The sequence below is a fragment of the Salvia hispanica genome, chromosome 6, assembly GCF_029641045.1.
Source record: "Salvia hispanica isolate PSC_SH4W2 chromosome 6, Shi_PSC_v1, whole genome shotgun sequence".
NCBI classification, from domain to species: Eukaryota; Viridiplantae; Streptophyta; class Magnoliopsida; order Lamiales; family Lamiaceae; genus Salvia; species Salvia hispanica.
This window is the reverse complement of record NC_142697.1, coordinates 16,485,815-16,496,130: the sequence shown is the minus strand read 5'-3', so window position 1 is coordinate 16,496,130 and position 10,316 is coordinate 16,485,815.

Sequence of the window (10,316 nt, the reverse complement as noted above, 5' to 3'; positions counted from 1 at the left end):
TTTATGATTGCCACATGGCAGCTGATTATTCGTCCACGTGTACAAATGATTGGCTAGGAATGGTGGTATGTTGTTATTTTAAGAGGGGTTGTCATTTTAACACATCAATATATATATATATATATATAGGGGTGTGTTAGGGTCCTTACAGCATCTTAGTGTAAAACACAGCACAAATCACAGTCCTTGGATCCTTAGATTGGATGGTTGTGATAAGCTACATTATTATACTAAAAATCTACATTATTAGACAAGGTACATTATTAGACTAGAAAGGTACATTATTAGACTAAAATGCTACATTATTATCCGAACTACACTATTAGGCTAAAAATCTACATTATTAGATGACACGTGGCATTCATCTGACCGTTAGATCACAAGATCCAATGGACTGCAAGTGTTTTGAGTTTTACTGACACTTAGAGTTTTGATATGAATACATCCCTATATATGGTCTTGTTAGATTGAGATTATTTAGCTAAATTGAGATATGAGATGCAATATGGGCCACTAATCCACAAGATTAACAAAATGTCAACAAATACCACATTATGTCAACAAGGGGGTATAATTGTCTTTTCATTAAATTGTGTTTGAAATCATTTTCTAAAATCCTTTCTAAAACTCTAGCTGCAAAGTCTTCAAATCTTCAAATCTTCAAATCTTCAACATTCATATCTTCAAATCTTCAACATTCAAATGTTCAAATCTTCGAATCTTCAAATCTCTTCAACATTCAAATCTTCAAATCTTCAAATCTTCAACATTCAAATCTTCAAATCTTCAACATTCAACATTCAAATCTTCAAATCTTCAAATCTTCAAATCTTCAACATTCAATAAAATAACACTTATTAAAATGTCAACAACTAAAAAATACTAACACTTATAATTCATATATCAATACCGAGAATATCGAATGTCAACAACACGTATTAAAATATCAACAACTAAAAAATAACACTTACAATTCACATATCAATACCGAGAATATCAAATGTCAACAACTCGTATTAAAATGTCAACAACTAACAAATAACACTTACTATTTACATGTCAATATCGAGAATATCGAATGTCAACAACTCGTATTAAAATATCAACAACTAACAAATAACACTTATAATTCACATATCAATAGCGAGAATATCGAATGTCAACAACTCGTATTAAAATGTCAACAACTAACAAATAACACTTATAATTCACATATCAATAGCGAGAATATCGAATGTCAACAACAAACATTATTTATGTCAACTACAATGTCAACAACAAACTTTATTTATGTCAACTACGATGTCAACAACAACTTTATTTATGTCAACTATTATGTCAACAACAAATATTTTCATGTCAACGACATATATTATTTATGTCAACAACAATGTTTTACTTATAATTCATGTCAACAACAATGTTTTACATATAATTTATGTCAACAACATTTTTCATAAAATACAACCTAAACTCAACCTTTCTCACCATCACCCACAACTCCATCTCATCCACAACTCCCACACCTTCCACAACATGACTCTCCACATCTTTCTCCACCACCGATCACACTATTTCTATTCAATTTTTACAGTAAACAAACACTTCATTTATTGCTCAACATATGAAGACAACAATCACTTATTATCTCTTTGCATCATCAACAATCATGCACCACAAAAGTAGATTCTCTTTGCATATGTCAACAACTAAAAAATAACACTTAGAATTCACATATCAATACCGAGAATATCGAATGTCAACAACTCGTATTAAAATGTCAACAACTAACAAATAACACTTACAATTCACATATCAATATCGAGAATATCGAATGTCAACAACTCGTATTAAAATGTCAACAACTAACAAATAACACTTATAATTCACATATCAATATCGAGAATATCGAATGTCAACAACTAGTATTAAAATGTCAACAACTAACAAATAACACTTATAATTCACATATCAATACCGAGAATATTGAATGTCAACAACTCGTATTAAAATGTCAACAACTAACAAATAACACTTACAATTCACATATCAATATCGAGAATATCGAATGTCAACAACTCGTATTAAAATGTCAACAACTAACAAATAACACTTATAATTCACATATCAATATCGAGAATATCGAATGTCAACAACTAGTATTAAAATGTCAACAACTAACAAATAACACTTATAATTCACATATCAATACCGAGAATATCGAATGTCAACAACTAAAAAATAACACTTATAATTCACAAATTGAAAAAATTGAAAAAATCACAATTCACGCTTCTAATCAAATTAGCATTTCAATCTCCCAACGCTATGCGAAAACACAAAATTAGATGAAGCAGCATACTTAATTTGCTCTTCTAATCAAATTAGTTTTGAATTGTGAATTAGTATAACCAAATGACTAGTTTCTGTTTTTCCGAAATTCAGTGAAAGCAAATCAAACAGTTGAAATTTCAAATTAATAAATCCTAATTCACGCTTCTAGTCAAACTAGCTAACGAAAACATAATATTAGATGAAGCAACTTAATTAGCTCTTCTAATGATATTATCATCTGAAATTCGACAAAAAAAACAGTGAATCAGAGCGAGAGAGGAACGAAGCAACCAACCTAGGAGAAGTAGAAATAGTCAAAATCTTTGAGAAGAGATCTCAAAGATCACCGGAGGCGATGAGACAACCGGAAAAGATCGAGAAAATCACACGGCTCCGATTCCGGTGACAACACTGAAAAATACATTAGAGATCTCTGCTCCAAAACTGATAGATCGGACATGTGCTGGAACATCCTCAGATCGGAGGTGCGCCGCTTCGATTCCGACGGTGACAGATACATCGCCTGCGGCGTGATCGATCTGGCGAAAGAGAAATCGAAGGAGATTCACGGCAAGCTTCAGCCGTAGCGTCACTTGATGCGCCACGACCTCTGCCGCGTCGCCCCGCCGGAATCGCCTAGCTAGACAACTCGCATCTTCTGCCCTTGCGACGCCAGTAGCCTCTGATTCCTCGGTAGACGGTGGCGAAACGCCTTCCATTAGCTAATTGGTCGAAGATTTGGTGAAGGCGTTGCTTTAATGGAGGAAAATTGGGAATGGAATTGGAGGAAAATTGGGAATGGAATTGGAGTGCTGGAAACCGCCCGTGTTTCATTTGTTTTTAACTTAAATTACCATTCTGCCCTTTCATAATTAATTACTCTAAAGTATTTTTCATGTGGCAAAATCTGGACCACTCATTTAATAAAAATGAGTGGCTGATATTGCATCTCATTTCTCAATTAGCCTAAAAAATCTCAATTGATCATGAACCTATATATATATATATATAATCAAAATATGTATACTTATGTAGGTATATTTAGACATAGACGTATTCTAATTACTGATGTGTATATATACTTTAGCTTCAATCTCCAATTTGGATAACACAAATGGAAAAGAGTTGGCCAGATTGACATCCCTAGTAAAACAAAATTACACGGTTTATAGTGTGGACTAACGATTCTAGTTCAACGGTAGTTGAGGCTTATTAAACACGTTGAGGTGACATTTGTACTCAACCCTACTTCTATATATAGATCTTATATGGTGTTATTTACATACAATTTTTGAGGGAGTGAGATAAAAGATAGTAAAATATAAAAAATGTCTATGCATGTTACAAATCAAGCAACATATTTTTATAAAGGCCAGTGGATGCCAAAAACCGATGACCTCATGCTTGGAGCAATGTTATTCGTCTGAGAGGTGTTCGTCTATGAGAAGGCAACAACATCCCCGAGTTAGTCGTTGTTGAGGCCGCAACCGCGATAAATGAAGAGCTTGCAAGTGATCTCATGATCTCAATAATCGGTTGAAGGTCTTGGAGGAACGACATGTTGGGGTTTGGTGCCCCTTGCACAGCGGAAGACTTGTACAAAACAAATAAATCAGATACGGATCTATTTGACTGATTATGCGATTAATCAATTCACATGTTAAACAGATAATTGCATGCTAGAACGCAAATAATTCATGCTCTAAGAAAGTAAATCCTAAAACATGAATTCTACGGTTTAGGGTTACCGATTTGATTCTCCAAAGAATCGTCGATTGCTCGCGCCTTCTCCACGTGATGATCTTCAATACTAGACCACGGATCTTCTCTCTGGTTCCCGAACTGTATCTCGATATCAGGGTGGGCTGATCTTATCAAAACACTAGGACTCGAATAAAGAAGACAGAAGAAATCCTTTTGGGAAAAGGAGTGGAATTCGAAAATTCCTACAGCTGATGGGGCTGATATTTTCGAAAATTTCAGTAATGAAAATTGTGATTATTCTGTCTCCTTTATTCTCCTATTTATATTAAGTTCCTTTTGGGCCCAGACAGGGATCTATGGAAGGTTTTGGATATGGGCTCGCCCAATTAGCTTTTTACTAATTAAATTGAACCCACAATTTAATACAAGCTTATATTGGAATATTACGAGCAGCCACTACAGAAGTAATATTGAACTCTCCCCATCCAAATCCGAAATTACAAGTAATCCGGGTTTCCACTTTTATTATTTATTTCCCGCGCTTAAGATATAAATGTCCATTAATTAATTAATGTCTGCTATGGACTTAATTAATTAATATCTTATTAATTCCAAGAGTGGACTTAGCAAGAATCATTTATTTATTATTCATAGAGTAATAAAACTCCAACTGGCCAGTTTTCCGAATAATAAAACCTTGTTCGAGCTCCTCTTGAGGACATTATCAAACGAGACTCACCTCGTGCACGTTTCAACATAATAGCAATCCTAGCACCGCTAGATATTAATCACCACTACCCAGTATATCAGGATTATTGGGTTGCGAAAAACCCGCACCATTTGATAAGTCAAAGTAGTGCATAATCAATACCGTATGCTCAATGCTAACATATGTAGATTAAGAAATAATATTTTATCAAGACCTAGTCTTTCAGTAGATAGCATAAAGACACGTCTTGCTGTTAGATCCGTTCAGTGCTATACCACACCAATGTCAAATTATTTCAGTAAGGCTTAGAAATATGCGGACTGACATTGCAACCTTTCACGATAGGTAGCCAAAGCCTATCTAGGTTGTGAAATTCTTCTTTTTCTTTTGCAAAGCATTGCATAGATCTGACCGTGTTACCTTAAAGTGGACGACGCCCACAACCGGTCTACTAAGCAAAAGACTTAGACTTTGTTTACTTCTTATGCATTTAAATGTTTATAAAACATCTTATAAATGCACAAGCAAACACAATGTAATAATAATAGTGATTCTATTCGTGCGGAACTGCTCGAATAATACTGAATCAGGTTAAAAGTGGATTATAGAGTTTTACGTATACAAGCAAGATTCTATTCGAGCGAAACTTGCTCGAAACATGCTTTTCAGTATACCAAACCTAACAATCTCCCACTTATACTCAAAACATGCTTTCGAGTATACCCACTGCCAAAAACTCTCCCACTTATACACAAAGCAGGTATTGATACTAGATATATCGAACTACCATTCATTTCACTAAGTGAAAGAAAAATCTGCTTGGTAGTTCTCTGATTATATCTTTGTCACCATAATGTCTTTGCTGCGTACTTGATCTTTAATTAATATCATCCCCATATGTGATTGCTTAGCTTAATAAACTCGTGTGTCCTTTGAGTTAGCCTTCACTAGAGTAATTAAATATAATACTCATAGGCATACTCAAACTTACGATTAAAGCTATTAGGAAGATATTCCTAAGGTAAACACATAATCAAAGGATAACTTACTCGATCACTGATTAGTAATAAAACTAAGACAGTGTAACCTCAAGGACATTACATGAATGACTGGTAAACTAGAATATAGTTACTAGTCTTTCTCAAGCACTAGGGTATATTCATTACCTCAATCAAAATCCTTTGCCATGGTTATTATGATATATACTTGCTATGCAAAAGCACAACTAATATCAAACTTAGTACACACTATAGCATACATGAGACAACTATCTCCGAAACTAGTCTCATAATTCTTGATCTCACTAAGCGTCAAATGACACTTGACTAGAGACAAGACAATTCCACCTTGAAAGGTATAAACCTTTTCATGGAATTTCTAATGCTTAAATGTTCCAAGCAATGTGTAGATATAGGATTCCTAAGAGAATCTCAACATTCTTTCTAGCAATCTTAAAAGGACTTAGATGCTAAGAATGTAATTAGTTTCTCTTAAATCATTTATCTTTAACTGGGTAGACAACCAGTTTCCTACGCTAGATGCCAATCTTAGTTGTTTGCAACTTTTGTAGATTCATCATTGTAGAGTACCAATAATTCCATATGTAATGCACTTTCAACTTCCTTGTGCTTACAGCACTGTTAAGGACACAAGTCAAATTCCAAATATTTGACAATTTTGATAAAATGCATATACTATGATTTAGATGCTTGCCTAAGACCACGAAGGTCTATATGAGCTTCCAATCATGCGTTTCTTGCCCTTAATTACATATCTATTAGAATGTTCTAGTAGATGATTTCCTCAAGACTTCTATTTATAGAAGGCTGTCTAGACAATCATAATACATATATTCTAATTTATGTAAGTTCTAATAGACAATAGGATCGAATAAATCCTGGCACAACGATAGCGAGAAGATAATTCTCTTTGGGCATAACCCATTGTCATTGTCTAGCCATTTAAGATCCATATTTACACTTGCAAATATACTAGCTCCCACTGACTGACACAGCCTATAGGTAGTTTTGCAAGTCTTGTAAAACATGTTGTCTATCTTAGATTGTAGTTTGAAATCTATCACCTTTTCAAAGATGAATATCCAAATGAACCAATACTACATTGTAGTTAAAGGGATTATGTTCAAGTTGATCTAAGACTGAGTCTTACGACACTCTTAGACCCATGAACTTGTTGTGTTCCAGTGGAACGCTCCCACTACGATATGGTTCTTACAATCTTAGGTACTGAAGTTGATTTTATTAGTGCAAAAGTTTCTAATGGTATGACTTCTTGGTAATGTGGAAAATCCGATATCTCTCTCTTTATTTTGAGAGTTATCACGCTGTTAGGCTTGTAGTTCATCTCTTGATCTTCATACAAGAATTATATCTTTGAAGATTACAGAACTTATAACCTTACATCATTTGGGACAAACCTTAAAACATGCCTCAGTACTCAACTCCAATTTCTTGGACACTTTTCCAACACGTGTTGGAACAACATTCCACCTTGAGATGTGCTAGACTAGAGACGCTCTAGTCCACAACTCGTGTTTTGTAGAAGGTACTGATGTTGGTAGTTTCTTTAATGTTTATCCCATCAATGATAAGATTTTAATGAGTACAACTCATCACTTAATCAAACTTGTCTTAGAAAGACTTTGATTCCTTCTTACATAACTATCCCATTCATTAGATGAATGCTTGGATTCGTTAATGGAGATTAGACTCCCACTACTGATCATAACCCTTTGCTCGTCTCCTTATGGTGTAAACCATTAAGACTTGCTAGTCTTTCTATGTTGCACTTCTATAAGTATTCTGAATCTCTTGAAAAATCAAATGATTCTAACTCAAAGTGCATTAAACAGACTTTCTCAACTGTCAAGCTATTTAACGAAATGTTAAAATCTTGATAGTCTAGATCAGTTCGAACAATTTCTAAGTATTTTCTTGGCCTTAAGACTAAGAGCAATAAATACTTTATCATTCAATGATTAAGAAGTTGATGTGTTGTTGAATACTCAACCTTGTCGCAATTATATTATTTTAATACTATGATGCCTTAAGCATCAACCATAAAACAATAGTTGAGCATTAATAGCTCCCACTGCAACAAAAACCTAACTGGATCAAGATCTCTTATTTAGAAGTTGCATTGTCATGTAAGTCATTGTCCTTCTATAAAATAGGTCAATCCAACTCACAAAGCATCTTTTCTCGCTTTAAACAAACATTGATGACAATCCAGGCTCTCCCATTTCCATATCTAGTCTTTTGTTCAAATGAACTAGGACTTAAGAAAAATGCAGCCTTTATGAATTCGTCATCTATCATGTTACTTTCCTCTAATAGTAACACAACGACTATTATTCTGAAGATTTTCTACTTTTCAGTTAAACCTTCTTATAGTCATTTCTTGTTACTTTAGGCGATGACTTGTGTCAGAAACTATTTAAGTGATCAAAAGATCCTCAAAACATTCTGTCACTTTAGGATATTCCAATCGAATCATCTTGACAGATTCTATTGATATCCATCTTTCATTGTCATTAACCAAGACTTGTCGAGCTACTTAAAGGAAAATAGCTTGACCTTATTCCTCAAAGAGTTTGTCAAGTACATGCATAATGCATTCTTGAACATTCTTCGTGGAATTATGTCGAGGAAATGGAGGACATGAATCATTTGAGTATAAACTTCAAGCTTTCAGCTATGAGAATCTTATCCACTTTCGTTTTCGGTCTACATAATTTAGGCATTCGAGTTTACTTTCTATAAGGATCGCAGACAAATATTAAAAGACATAATGAAGATTTGGCAAATAAACTTATTATCACATACTCATGCTCAATACATAATCACAAATAACCACAAAACAATTATGTATCTTACAACTGCAAAATTAATAAATTGTATCCTCCTCTGGAGGTTAATACGCATTAAAATTTTGACAATTTTACTGGTCACAACACCAACGCATCAATAGCTTCCTCCTCTGGAGGTTGACACGCCTAATGCTGCCTAAGCGCGACCATCAGATTTAGCATTACAGAATTTTATTTCTACAACACACTCCCATAACAATGTTCATGTGTTGATAACAAAATCAAGCTATCTCATAAATTCTGATTGAACCCTGAAACTCGCAGTTCCTTAGGATTATTGTCCCCACTCTGCAGGTGGCAATAATATTGGGAACCACTTTCTAGTTCATTCTATTTATTATGTGAGAAGTCTGCCCTTATGAACTTACTGTTTTCGTAGGATTATTGTCCCTACTCTGTAGGTGGCGATAATATTAGAAAATCAGCTTCACAAAATTTTACAGTCCAACCGATGGAGACCATATACAACGCACTTGTTGTAATCATCACTTAGATATTTTTATATGGTTTTTGCATAATTATCACATAAGCAGATAAAGCAGATAATTCACTTAAAATAGATAAACACCAAATAAACAGATAAATCCATCTAATGCATGGCATTTAAACACAGGATAATTATCGACAATTATTTAATCTAGTCAAGGGAGAATTAATTAAATAATTAAGTTTTATATTGGATCATAATTATCCAATTACTGATAGGATTTATCAAGATAGAGTTAACTATCTAAATCCATTTAGGATTATTCAAGATTTTATTTCGATAAAATCAAATCCTACAATTCAAGATAACGTTGATCTAAGATTATCATTATTTAAATCGTACTAGGGTATTACTAGATAGAATCAGTTCCATCATTATCCATAAGATAAAAATAAATTCCTATCAACCAAGATTTGTACAAATCTTAATTCTATTTAGAATAGACATCCAGAATATATCAAACATTACTTAGGATTTCTTAGATAAATAAATTTATCTAAATCCAATTAATTAAGGATCTCTTATATATCATCTTTATCCTAATCTATCTAGGATATACATCCAAATGATAAGGATAACTTGGATTAATTCTTATTTTAATCCATCTAAGATTTGTCTTAATAGAATTAAATCTATTCAAATCTATAGGATAAAATAAATTAATATAAATGTTTATCCTAATTCATCTAGGATTTATCTTGAAATAAATCCATACAAATCCATAGAATAAGATAATATTATATTATAATCATTCAAATCTATCCATGATTTATCTAGGAACAAATCTATATAAATCTATAAGATAAGAATAAAATATTATATTATCACTATTCAAATCCATCTAGAATTTATCTATGAATAAATTCAAATAAACTCATAGGATAAGAATAAAATAATATTATTTTTATCTAAATCCAACTAGGATTTGTCTAGGGATAAATCCACATTAATCCATTGGATATAAATAAAAAAAATTAGATTGTCATTATCCAAATTTAACTAGGATTCATCTAGGAATTAAATCCCTACAAATCCATAAAATAAGGATAAAATCTATAATTAATCCATGATTTAATACAAAATTAAATCTTATATAATATATAAAATCCACAAAAGATATATCCAAATCTTATTTCTAAATTATTCTTGAATTATTTCCAAATTTGAATCCAAGGATTTGGAAATCCTAATCT